A 14,816-nucleotide genomic window follows, 5' to 3' on the forward strand; every position below is an offset into this window, starting at 1 on the left:
TAGATAGGAGAGAAAGAGAGAATTTTCACAATTTGGCAGATCCTGTGTTCAAAGAAATATTCTCACCACACATCTTTTCAGATCTCTTTTTTTTTTTTTTTTTTCTTTTGCGTTCCCATTAATCTCCAAGTCAGTAGAGGGCACACTTTATAGTTTATTCTTCCTCTATCTTATTCTTTAAAAACAGAAGCTATGTTTGGGGTTCTTTTATTCATCCTTTTTATCCAGATAAGAAAAAGAGAGGCACAGAAGGTGAATGTAGAATGAAGAATTACATGATTCAGTGGTTGTGGAGTAGAGTCGTTAAGGTTTTGAAGCAGAGTGGTTGTTTGTTTTATTTTGCCCCACAACACCACTGTAGTTTAGGTTTTATCAGATATCACTTGAAGACAGACTCAACTATGTAAAGTTTCCCCTTTGCATATCATGCTTCTGATTTTGGACAATGATCTGTACTTCTGATCATAAAATACCAGAGAATGTGTCACAAATCTATGAGCAAATAAATGTCCAAACGTAATTAGAGAATCTGGGATTTATGCATGCGTCCCTAAATTCAGGGGGCATTTCCCTATATTTTTAAAAGGATATTCAGAGATTTAGCCTCACAGGTAAAGATAAATGTATTCATTTTTACCATCAATTACCATAGTATGACCTTCTCCATCTTAAATAGATTGTGACTCCAAATACTTTTGTACTTCAAATCATAATAATCCTGCAGAACTTTCTAAACAGTGGTTCTCAGTGGGATATTGGAAACGGATATAAGAATACAGTACATACAAATCAACACATTGCCAATAGTCCTTTATACATTTTCACAGTAATCCACACACAAAGCAATCCACACAATAAGGCACAGAAAGGCTGGAGAAGTTCCTTCCTTGTAACAATGGCAAAAGGGATCAGTGTGTCTCTTAATTAAAGCCATATTCACCATGCTGAACATTTTCAAACAAAAGGAAGTCCTGTGTCAATAAACTACAAGTAGAATGACAGCATTCTCACTTTAGAGACAAATACCTGGCTGTCACCACATTCAGGCTTTTTTTTTTTTTTTTAAACAAACATGTGGGAACCATTACATCATTTCCAGGATAAATTTATCCTCCTGCTGTGTAGGAAACACACACACAGACCACCTCCTAGAAATTTTTTAAGAAGTAAAGCATGATGATCCACATCCAACTAAAAAGAGGTGTTCTGCCTTTATAATCTGAGAGCTGCAATTTAATAGCTCAAGTTCTCAGGAAACAAGAAGTAGATATATTCACAAAATATTAAAGGCTTTTTGGCTTAAAATTATTTTTAAGGGCACACTTTGATCACTTAGATTAATCATATTCACCTATAGTGATCATACTTCTATTTTCTGTTACATTTCTAATTTCTTTTGTTTATACTGTAAAAGAAAGGCTGTTGAATGTTCAGCTAAATAGCTAATGTTTATGCTTTTATAAGAAGTTCTATGTAAATAAAATTTAAAAATAGAGAAAGTTTTTGGTCAGACTACATGTCCCAATATTTTGTTTGGAACTATGCTTCTGTTCATACAGATAGGGCAAGTATTTTGTTCACCTGCTTTATCTATAATGTAGGGATTTTGAGCACAAGCTTTGGAATCGGACAGACCCAGGTTTAAGCCCTGGCTCTGCCACTTTCTAGTTTGAGGAAATTATTACATCCCTCGAGCACTGGTTTCCTCATCAGTAACATGTAGATAATAACAGTGTTTTTTCCTCCACAGTAAAATAGAGATAATAGTAGTGCTTATCTCATGGAATTTTTATGAAGATCAAATGAATTCTGTAGGTATCATCATCGTTGTTAGCTCTAAAATAGATGTTAAAATGCTAATACTTTCTTTGAAATAAATTAAAAATGGTCAAATTTTAGAGTTTTTTTTCTCAGAAGACCTAAAAGTAACAGGAAAAAGAGTCATAAAGGAAGTACTAAGAAATAGTTGTATGCAGAATTTTTGAAAATTAGACTGGCAGTACTACAAACTATTGACCCAAACAAACAAACAAAAAAGACAAAAAACTACCTAACCAGGTAGTATAATGTTATTTTATTAGATAATACATTCCAATGAAATGAGTGCTTAGTTTTCATCCTCCACTATTTAAAATGGAAAGCCTTTTCTCTAAAATGGTACCTGAATAACAAATGTTGGAGAGGTTTCAGGGAGATTAGAACTCTTATGCACTGCTGCTGGAAATGTAAAATGGTACAAAAACTTTGGAAAATGATATGGCTTTTCCTTAAAAAGCTAGAAATAGAAATACCATACCATCTAGCAATCCCACTCCTAAGGAATATACCCTAGAGAAATGAGAGCTGTCATACGAATAGACATGCACACCCGTGTTCATTGCAGCATTATACACAATAGCAAAAAGATGGAAACAATCTAAATACCTATCAACAGATGAATGGATAAACAAATTATGGTACATACACACAATGGAATACTACTCAATGGTACAGAATGATGATGAATCCACAAAACATCTCACAACATGGGTGAATCTGAAAGGCATTTTGCTGAGTGAAATAAGTCAGTCACAAAAGGACAAATACTGTATGAGATCACTATTATAAGAACTCAAGGAAAGGTTTACACACAGCAAAAAAACACTTTGATGGTTACAAGGGTGGTGAGGGCAAATTACTAATTAGATAGACGAGTGTCAACTTTGGTGAACGGAAAGACAACACACAATATAAGGGAAGTCAACACAAGTTGACCAAAGCAAAAGCATAGAAGTTTCCTAGAAACATCCAAACATCTTGAGGAACCGAGTTGCTGGGGCAGGGGGCTGGGTACCATAGTCTTGGGGGACATCTAGGTCAATTGGCATAACATATCATAAAGAAAATGTTCTCCATCCCACCTTGGTAAGTAGCATCTGGGGTCTTAAAAGCTTGTGAGTGTTCATCTAAGATGTATCTATTGGTCCCATTGTGTTCAGGGCAAAGGAGAATGAAGAAAACCAAAGACACAAGGAAAATATTAGCCCAAAGGACTAAAGGACCATATGAACCACAGCCTCCACCAGCCTGAGCCCAGAAGAACTAGATGGTGCCCAGCTACCACCACCAAACACTGACAGGGATCACAATAGAGAGTCCCAGACAGAGCAGGAGAAAAATGTAGAACAAAGTTCTAATTCACAAAAAAAGACCAGACTTACTGGTCTGACAGAGACTAGAAAAACCCCCAAGACTATGGTCCCCGGGCACCCTGCTAAGTCAGAACTGAAGCCACTGCCGAAGCGCGCTTTTCAGACAAAGAGTAGACAGGACTCTAAAAATAAACAATGACACACGTGAGGAACGTGCTTCTTAGTTCAATCAAATATATGAGACCAAATAGGCAACACATGCCCAAAAGCAACTCAAGAAGGCAGGACGGGACAGGAACTGGATGAACAGACACAGGGAACCTGGAGTGGAAAAAGGGAGCATGCTGTAACATTGCAGGGATTGCAACCAACGTCACAAACAATATGTGTATAAATTTTTGAATGAGAAATTAACTTGAGTTGTAAACTTTCACCTAAAGCACAATAAAACTAGGAAAAAAAAGAGTAAAATGTTAATTGTAGAATCTGGGTGGTGGGTATATCGATGTTCACTGTGCAAATTCTTTCAACTTTTCAGTATGTTTAAAATTTTTCATAACAAAAATTTGGGGGAAAGTGAAAAAATACATAAATAAAATAGTCCCTGATATGGAACTATGACTTTAACATCATAAGAAAGTCCTTTCTTAACTGTAGATGTTTTAATTGTAACCTTAGAAGAGTTGAGAGGCATAAGTAAGAAATATTACTTTTCTTAAGGAGAGAAGTTGATAAAATGGTGGTCACAGGACCTGAATGACTTCTGTTCGTAAGTCAACTGGTTATAGAAGTGAGCGCTGGTATTCGTTAGAATAAAACAAGACTGGAAGTAAAAATAACGTTATCAACTACATGGTTGCAAAAGCAAATATGTTTTTGTTTTATAGTATTTACACTGCTTTTATAGCATCTTTTCTTCATTCTACTACATACTGGTCTCTTTAAGTGGTTCAGACATCCCAAGTTGTTGCTATAGTTTCCAGCTATCTTTATCGGTTAATACACACCAATCACAGCAGCCTACAACTTCAAACAAAAGAAAGCCATCTTTATTGGGAAGGTAGTTTAAGACATAACCCTACTCATGAATTGGCTTAGAAAAACAATGAAAAAGAAAACCCTACTGTAAAAATTGATAAGCATGTGGGAAAACCTAAGTGCCTAATTTATTGAATTTTCTGAGCAAAACAATTTAATAAACACAAAGGAACCCAAGATGTAGTTAAAAAAAAAACAAAAAAAAAAAAACTCAGATACTTACAGGAACTGAAATTGAGTCTGGTTAATACTGCCTTAGCACGGAACAGAATTAACTTGTTTCCTTTATCTGGAAGATGGTTCAGAGCATGTTCATTTTGTGGGTGAGTCTTTGATGGGGGAGAAAGTTTGACCCAAAGCTCAACACCATTTCTTGGGCCAAATTAGTAGGTTCAAACTCAATACTGAAATCCTGAAACTGAAAATGTGTTTTATAATAAATGGAAACCTCTATTTTAAAGCTAAATTACACTGGGACAAATATAAAGCTTTTCAGATCGCAGGACTTTCTCACTTTCTATATTAGACTCATGAGAAAAACCAAGAGGAAGTGTTAGGAGATCAGAACCCTTAAACTGCTAGCATCAGCTTTTTGATGAAAAGTAGCTAGAAATCACTTTAAATCTTGCTAAGACCATAATATCTGAAGTAAAACTATTATATTTCCCTATTAGACAATGAGACAATCTCATTGTCTTTCAAGAGCATTATTATGAGTGTCAAAGAAGAATGAAATGTGAATCACACCCTTTTTTCTCTTTTTTTCCCTGTCTCTCTTTTGGATAGTCTATTACCTGCGTAAACTATGTTGGTTAATAGTTGACAATAACTTATTTACATAAGTCATGTCAGCAGTTACAATGTTCAGCGAATTACAGTAGGCCTTTGAGCTCAAATCGGCTAGGTGGACATTGAAGATAACTATTATTTTAGTTGTTTATCAGTAGGGAATAATAGCTTCTCTTAAACACTGTGCATTTGATGACTCAGTTATTCACTGTCAATTACGTGTAATTAATGATTGAACCCATTTCAAATGCAAGGGCTTAATAGCCTCTGGCTTAGAAAGGTGAGTTGCTGTTACTTCCTCAACTAATGCTCTGAGGCATCTGTGTCTGGCTCGACCAGATGTGTGTCAAAGATTTAAATAGACCTTATGGGATTGTAACGCTTCATATACCGGCTCCTAGGTTTTCTAGGATAAACAACCCCAGGTTTTTAACTTTTTTCTCACACCTCTTTTTTTTTTTTAATGTTTTATGATTCTCATATGAACTCTTTCCAAATTCTACACATTCCTCTTTAGATGAGATGCCCGGTGTGAGACATGGAACTCTGTAAAGGATCTGGTAAGTCCTTAGTACAGGGAGAGCCTTCTCCCTAAGGTCTTCAACTCACATCCGTATAATGCAACCTAGTATTATTCTTGCATTTAAAATCATATTTCTTCATTATCAGGTTTTTAAATGTGAACTCTAAATGCTTGCTTAGCCTCTATTTCTTAAATTGTATTTAGGGGTTTGTTTTAATTATCCTGTTCAGCTCCTCTGCACCTATTTTATAGAAACTTTATTTTTTTTCTGGGTGATTTTGAATGTCATCATATTTGCTAAGACAAAAGACATCCAAAGTGGAGGGTATACATCCTAGAAGTGCTCAAGGCAATCTGCCACAGTTCATAAAGAAATATCACAAGGTCTATTTGTTTGGTCTGAAAAGTAAGAAAAAAAAATCTTTATTATTTCATATGCATACTGACACTGGCATGCTCCTACAGCCCTTGATCAGTCACCTCATACGTGCATTCCTGAGGTATCCTGAGAAAGGGCGGGGCTTCTACAACTTGAAGGGGTTGACTACGGTGCCCTCATTCATCCACCATGAGTGTATTGCAGTTTTGTGTTGTATAGGAGTCTACTGATGTAGTTAATTTTATAAAAACAAATTTTTTCAATAGGCTATATTATACTTGGTACTGAGATGGGGAGTGACCGTGAAAATTTTTTATCTTATAGCAAAGTTATTTGAAATCCTTGTGCCTAAAAGCATAGATCTTGGATCTACCCTGCTTAGGTTTTGACATAGTTCTTCTATCACCAGACATGTAACCCTGGGCAAATCATTTAGCATCTCTGGAGTTCAGTTTCCTCATCTATAAAATGGAGACAATAATAGAATATACTGCATTGGGTTGTTCTGAGAATTAAATCAGTTAATACAAGTGAAACTCCAAGTGTAATATCTACCACTGAAATAAGCATTATATAAGCACTAGTTGTAATTAATTAAAAGAATAGTTGAACATCAAGATGAATTATCCATTTTTCTCTGACAAAAATTCAAAGGTTCCAAATTTCCTTACCTTTTCTGTGATAATGCCTGTGAATGGTATGCTACATAGAAGATAATACACACACACACATACACTTTCTTTTTATGGTAAAGTTTTAGCAATGAGTGAGATAGTAACTGCCCCCTCCCCCTTAAATGTACACGTGTTTTGAAAAAAACACTTTGGAGAGATCGTTTTGAAAATGATGTTTGGAAATATTTCCATTAGTATGTGATTTTGTTGCAGAAAACAATGTGAGTGTGTCACCTATTAAAACTCAAGTATATGCACACTTAAAATATTTGGAAACATGATTTTCTACTGGTTTAAAGATTTCCTTAATAATGAGTTTCAGTGGCTCTTAAGTTTACCTGTTTAAAATGTAAAATGCAATACCTTTAAATTAGTTTGTAAAAACTGACTGTAGAGAAAATGAAAATTTGCTAGCCAAATTTCAACAAAAGTTTTGCAGAACTGGTTGATGGGATTGAAAAAGAAAATGAGCACTTCAACAGGGATAGCCAATGGCAGTGCATTTCTTCCACTTAAATCCAAATGAATGTCTTTTTAAAATATTTTTGTCAGCTATGATGGCCTTTAAAATGAAGTACAGGTAGTCCCTGACTTATGACGTACTCAATTTACAACGAACCACACTTATGACCATTGGGGTTTTTTTTGTATAGCTTATCATTAGTAATATGTACTACATATGATGTTGCAGCACATAATTTGCTAATGTTATTCTCAGATGTTCAGTCGCAGACGTTCAAAGATCAGATTTATAAAGATACTGATAATAAAAGGCAATAATAATGAAAACTAAAAAAAAAGAGAGGTATTTGATTTACCAATTTACTATGGAGTCATAGGAACAAAACCCCACTGTAAGTCGGGGACTTCCTGTATTAGAATAAACTAAGAACGAGACCTTCAAATCACTGTATCAGTGTTAAAATCAGACACAGCCCCCACAGTGCTGTATTCTTTACCTGACTTCCTCCCCTACAATGTAGTATTGCCAAATTGTTTCTTTTGCTGGGCTCCCCTCACCCCCTCAGCTTTGCATCTGAATTCTGCTTTTGCTTGGAGGTTATATGTAAACCCCATTGTGCCTGCACAGTATGATTAAGAATGTTGCTGAGGTAACTTGTATGAACTCCCTACTTGTAAACCCCTTTAAGAGTAACTTACCTGGCCGCCCTTGGTGAGCAGCCTTGGCAGCAACAGCTTGGACTGCTACCAAGTACGGAATCGACTTGATGGCAGTGGGTTATACCAAAAAAAATAAACCAAACCTGCTGCTGTGGAGTCGATTCGGACTCATAGCGACCCTATAGGACAGAGTAGAACTGCCCCATAGGGTTTCCAAGGAGCTCCTGGTGGATTCAAACTGCCAACCATTTGGTTAGCAGTGGTAGCTCTTAACCACCACGCCACCAGAATTTCAGTGGGTTATACAGGATGTCACAAATACATAATTTATGCATGAGTGTAAATGCTGAAACATTTTTAAGGGTGGTGTGCATGTTGAAAAAGCAAGATTATAATTACCTTTCACCATTCCTATTCTTTGGTTTGTTGTCATCTAAGAATGTAATACCTTTTGTTCTCTTCTTTCTTTATTAAATAACAAGTACCTACTGTGTGCCAGGTACTGTACTAGTTTCAGAGAGATATCTAATAAAAATGTAATCCCCACCCGCAAAGAGGTTTAGATCTGTGTAGGACAAAAAACTTGGTTTGGCCTTTGTCTCTGGTTTCTGTAAAACAGCCTTGGAATTCTCAAGCAATCAATTATGCCTCTTTGTTTTCTAAAACAGTGAGGCAACATTTAAACATGTCTAAATGAGTTGGGGCTGTACAGGCCCTACTCTGGCAGCAAACTTTAGAGAGCAAGGGGGGTGTGATGGAAGCAATCATACATATTCACTGATTCATGCATATGTATTAAGGCCTCAGTCATGCATATTCATTGAGGCCCCAATGACTAAGGGACCCTGGACCTTGGAGCTGTCTCTTTGGGGCTTCCTGGATTGGTGAGAACATCCACACACAGGAGAGGGTGTGGCATCCCTAGGGACAATGGAAGCCTCTTGCAGGGAACTCTTCCAGACCTTGCCAGATGTGTCTCTTTGCTTGTATCTCTTCTGGTTAAAATAAATGAGTAACTGTAAGTACAGATAATAGTCTCCATGAATTTTGTGAGCCATTATAGAGAATTAACAAATCCACAAGGGGCAATGAGACTCTAACTTAGCTTGAAGTGGCTAATTCAGAGGAGACATCCACAGGCAGTTGTACGGACAGAGTCCTAATTCATGAAGAACCAGTTTTGGATGGCTAGTGGACACAAGAGGGCTGTGTAGGCAGTTGATTTGTGAAGACCAGAGAAAGGCTACACAGGCAGTAGATGAGAAGGACTGAGTCCTTCTAGCTTGTGACCTAGCCCCAGGGGGCTAGAGAGAGAGAGGAGGGGCTGGCTGCTCTGAAATGCAGGAAGTTGTGCAGACTCCTGAGCCTACAGTTGGTACCCAATGACCTGGCCCTGGCGGTCGGGATGAATTCTGACCTAACTCTGGGTGGTTAGGGTGAGAGAGCAAGTGCCATGAAAGTGGCTGGTGACGAGAAACGAAGACGTGGGAAGGTAAAGACTGGGTCTACTTTTAGATGGGAATTGGGTTCATGGTGATTCTCACCACACAGTTAGTAATAAAGGTGGGGTTTGCCCACCATGCCCCTTTAGTTGGCTCAAGATCATTTATGAAACATATAATAAGGGACTATTCCCACAACCAAACCCCACAAAATCACCTGCTTCTCAGTTCTGTTAAAAACCTAAATGCTCAGAAAAATACCAGAATTTATTGTAATAGAACATATTTATTGTGAGTAGATATGATTTGAATCAGGCAGCGTGAAACTGAAAGTATCAGGAAGGCCCTGGAAGAGCGGATAGTGAAAGCAGGTTATGTAGTCTGGGCAGGGTAGTCTCCTTAAGGTCATTGTAAATTCCTTCTATGTTGGTTTCTCAGGAGAGAGTCCAAGCATGTGCCAGGTTTCAGGGTCAGTCAGTTTAAAAACAGTCATTAAGGACATGCCATATATTCTAAAACACAGCTTCCAGTCAGACCCTGGAGTTCCTGTTTCTCGAAACTGACTAAAATCAAACAAAACCCACTGCTGTCCAGTCCCTAGGAGAGAGTAGGGAAACCCATTAAGATTTCCAAGGCTGTAATCTTTGGAAGCAGACTGCCACATATTCTACCACAGAATGGCTGGTGGATTTGAATCGCCGACCTCTTGGTTAGCAGTTGAGCACTTAACCACTGCACCACCAGGTCTCCTCAAAACTTACTGCACCTAGATAATTCTCCAAAAGAGCCCAATGCCTAAGGCAAAACTGTCTCCACCAAGCTGCTTCCTGGAGCCCTGGTGGTTCAGTGATTAAGAGCTTGGCTGCCAAACAAAAGGTCAGCAGTTAAAATCTACCAGGTGCTCCTTGGAAACTCTATGGAGCCATTCTACTCTGTCCTATAGGGTGGCTATGAGTCGGAATCGACTTGACGGCAACAGGTTTTTTTTTTTTTTAAGGAAAACCAATTGCTTAAAGGCTCAGGTTTCAAAAGGACAACTAAGGGTAAATGGCCTGGGTCCTGGGTAGGTCTGCCCAACTCCACGGACCCCAGATATCTGGATTCCAGGATAACTGAAATGGTTTCTCAGTTCCTCTCCCTACCTTCACACCGCCCCCGCCCTGCTACTCCCAGCTTTTAAATAGATAATGACTCACTGTAAATTGATATTTGAATTTGAAACTGGTCATTTGGGCATCCACTTAGTTTTTATACCATTTAAATAAACTATGACTTATTTTCTTTTCTAGATACCTGAAAAATGCTTTTATGATGATTGCAATATGTGATACGTGAATATATATACAGTAAAACCTGTGAAGGCTGACGCCTGTATATGGCGGAAACCTGTCAGAGAAGGAAAACGGAAATATTTTCCACTAAAACGAGTGATAGAAAAGTGTAAGACTGCACCCTGTCAACGGCGGACAACTTGCGAGACCTGGGTAAACAAGGCGGTCCTGTCGAGTTCTGGCTCTCACAGGTTTCACTATATACATACATGTGTGTGTGTACATAACTGATTCAACAAACATTTCCTATACAAGTCAATGTGTAAGACGCAAAGAAGGTGCGAGGTACAAAGATATACCGTGCTTTCAAGGGGATATTATCTCTCTGTAAAAATGAGGAAAAAACAAAACAAACCTGTTGCCGTTGAGTCAATTCTGACTCATAGTGACCCTAAAGGACAGAGTAGGACTGCCCCATAGGGTTTCCAAGGAGCGACTGGTGGATTTGAACTGCTGACCTTTTTGGTTAGCAGCCAAGCTCTTAACCACTGCACCATCAGGGCTCCAAGGAAAATGCCTTACATTTTTACTCATGCTATGTGGTTTGCTTTCACTATTTAAATGTATACTTCAACACACTGTGTTCTTAACTGTCTTATCATTTTTGCCTTGTGTTTTGCTTCTTCAAGCCTAGCGCAATACTGTTTGAAAGTTTTACGAGCATGTTATTTGGTTTCAACCACCTCTTTCAAATTACATCTCATTATTTGTGATTTCAGTGCATGAAGAACGTCAGTATTGGAAAGTTGTTTTGCAACGTTTTGTTGCTGTCATTATAACAATTGCTGAACGTGGACTATCTTTTCAAGGAAGAAATGAAGTGTTTGAGTCCCCACAAAATGGAAATTTTGGAGGTTTACTTGAACTTGTTGCTCAGTTTTATCTATTTTTAGCAGGTCACGTCTCAAAATATAGTAACACGGGAAAAGGCAACTCATTGTATGTGTCTAAAACAATGTGTGGAGAATTAATAAACTTAACAAGTGATAAAGTTTAATCAACTATTTTCAGGGAAATAAGTATAGCTTGATATTTCAGTTTGTCTGTAGATTCCACTCCTGATCTTTCTCAATCAGGTCAGCTAAGTATTGTCTTAAGATACATATCTCCAACAGATAGGAAACATGTCGAGCGATTTACCTCATTTACTCGCTTAAAAAGTCATACCAGTGAAGAAATGGCAAACCAAGTACTTCACTGTTTATGTAAAGTTTGTAAAATTGATTTTTCTAAGTGTAGAAGATGCTGCCAATACGTCAGACAATGCTGCCAATATGCCAGTATGTCAGGGTGTTATAAAGGCATGCGACAGAAAATTTGATAATATAATGAATGTGCCATTTTCATATCATGTGCTGCACATTCACTTAATCTCGTAGGATGTAGCACAGTAGATTGTTGTCTGGAAGCAGCTGATTTTTTTCTACTGTTCAGTTACTCTACACAATTTTTGCCACCTCTACTCACCGATGGGTAGTTCTTAAAACACATTTAGGCAATGATCGAGAATGAAAATGTCTTTCTAATACATGTTAAGAAGCACATGCTATGAGCAATAGTGTGATTCTGGAATCATACACTCAGATTCTAGGTGCTTCGAAAATATTGCTGAAGACCAGACACCAAAAGAAGATACCAAAAGAGAAGCTGAAAACAACGCCAACAAAATGCAAACACTAGAGTGTGTATTTATGTTGATTATGTGGAATGATATATTACAGCATTTTCACCAGACAAGTCAAGTGCTTCAAGATTCCGAAGTACATTTAAAGACACGCACAGATCTCTACTAGTCATTCACAGGTATTTATGTAATTTAAGAGAAGATTTTGAAAACACAAGAAAACAAATACTGCCAAATACTGATTGTCAAGTACTTAACCATCACAGAAGCATTAGAAAGAAACAAGTAAATGACAGAAGTGCTCCAGAAGTATCCTTGAGTGCCAGAGATTAATTTCGTGTAACCACATACTACACCATCATTGACACACTTGAATCTTGTATGAAAAGAAGGACAAAAGTGTATGAAGTTCTTTCAAATAGATTTTCCTTCTTAAACAAAGTGGATATACCTGATGAACAATGGATAAAGGCATCCAAGAAATTAGTGCAGGCTTATCCCGATGACTTAAATACAAATCTTTACATAAGTGTGAAAATTTCATTCTTACATGAGATCTAAGTTTACAGATTCAGGAAAGATAAATTTTACTCATGTAGGCAGGCATGATTTCATAATAGAAGATAAAATACAATGCATATTTCCCAATGTTGAAACTGCTTTATGCAGATTGCTAACTTTAATAATCACAAACTGCACAAAAGAACACTCATTTTCATCCCTAAAGAGACTCAAAAGCCCTCAGCATACAATGATTCAAGAAACACTTGATTCATTATCCTTATTATGTACAGAAGTAGATATTGTTTGGCAGCTTAATTTTGATGAAATAACTGAAAAATTTGTAAGAACAAAGAATAGATAGAAACGCTTTTAATTATAACATGTTAGACATGAAAAATCTAAAAATAAAATATAGTAATTTGTTGTAATATTTGTTTTCTGATCATTAAATTTTCTTGTATGACATCTCTTCATTTGTTCATTTATAATTATAGCATTTATTACAAAACAAGCATCAAAATTGAAGTATGAGCCATTTAAAGCAAAATTGGTGAAAGTCAATTTTTCGTTGTGGGAGATCAACAAAATTTTACTTTGATTGTTGAAACAACTAAGTTCACTGACTCATTTTCTTTGTGGTGGATATGTGGAATATTCTTTTCGTAGAAAATGTGGTATACAGCAAAAATCTTAGTCCCCATATCCACTAAAAATTTTATAATCCAGTTCATCTCATAAGCCACTTTACGTTCAACTGCTAATATTATAGTCACGTTTAAAAAGAAGTTACAACATGGATAGCTAAGACACACAGACACACATACATATCATGTATATGTATATACATACGCACATCTACATGTATAACTCACGTATTTCACTCAAATGTATGAGTAAGCCAAGGAGGGGGAACCACAGATTATTAGTGTTTAAGGCCTTCACATGTCTTAATCTGGCCCTGTGTCGAGTGGTTTTTGACTCATAGCAACCCCATGTGACAGGATAGAACAGCTCACAGAGTTTTCTTGGCTGTAATCTTTACAGAAGCAGATGGTCAGGTCTTTCTCCCACAGAGCCTCTAGGTGAGTTCAAACCTCCAATCTTTCCATTAGCAGCTGAGCTGTTAACCGTTGGCCCCATCAGGGCTCCTTTGAAATACACAATGAAATAATGAAAACTATAACAGTACTATGTTAGGAATGTTAGCTTTATATTGATGATCTCAACGAATGTTTTGATGAATTTTCTATTTCCCCATCTTCCTCTGTCTTCTCTCTGCACCACTCCCTCCCAACCCCTAGTATGATATAGTGGGTAAGACAGTGGACTCTGCAGCTGGGTTGTTTGTGTTTGAACAACAGGGCTCTGACACTTGTAAGTGGCATGACTTGGGGCAAGTTACTTAATGTTTTGTGTTTCTTTTCCTTCATCTATAAAATGGAAATTTTAAAAATAGTACCTACCTCATGGATTAAACGAGTTTATATCGATAAAAACTCTTAGAATAATGCTTGGCACATCAGTGTTTGTTATATCAAATAAATATGTACATGAATCTCTTATGTGAATGCTAGTCTCACAGGGCTATACACAGTCCTGATGAGGCTTTCCTCTTGAGTCAGGTTGTCAGGTCTGGAATTTGATTTTATCCTACTTACAAGCCAACAAATTAGCCTGTTACTGTTTCATGGATGCTGGCAGAAGACACGAGACATCTGGGTCAGAGAAAAAGACTTTATTACTCATAGCACAGCAAGAAGCATGAACATCCGCATGTTTGCATCAGTTCCTCTTGTCCTCAAGGTTCACTGGGGTAATGAGAAGGAGCCTAGGCAGAACGGGTTTGCACTGCAGCTGAGGAACACTGAGTTTGGAGAATCCACTGCTTTACTAGCAAGCAGTAAGCAAGTCTAACCTTTATCTCAGAAGGAGACATCGCTTCATCCTTCAAGATTGCTCACTGCAAACACAACTATAGAAATAGTTTGAGTAAAGAGTGGTGTGGTAGAAAGCCTCTAAGATGGCCCTTAATGATCTTTGACTGCTGGTGTTCACACCTTTGTATGATTCCCTCCTGTTGACTCTGGAATGGACTTATTGACTCACTTCTAACTAACTGAATACAGAAGAAGTGATGAGACATCACTTCCGAGATGAGGTTATAAAAAGGCTGTAGCTTCTGTCTAGGGTGCCCTCTCAAGTCCTCTCGCTCACTTGCTATGAGGGAAGCCAGCTGCCATGCTGTGAGCTGCCCTATAG

The sequence above is a fragment of the Trichechus manatus genome, unplaced genomic scaffold (assembly GCF_000243295.1).
Source record: "Trichechus manatus latirostris isolate Lorelei unplaced genomic scaffold, TriManLat1.0 scaffold00018, whole genome shotgun sequence".
Classification (NCBI taxonomy): Eukaryota; Metazoa; Chordata; class Mammalia; order Sirenia; family Trichechidae; genus Trichechus; species Trichechus manatus.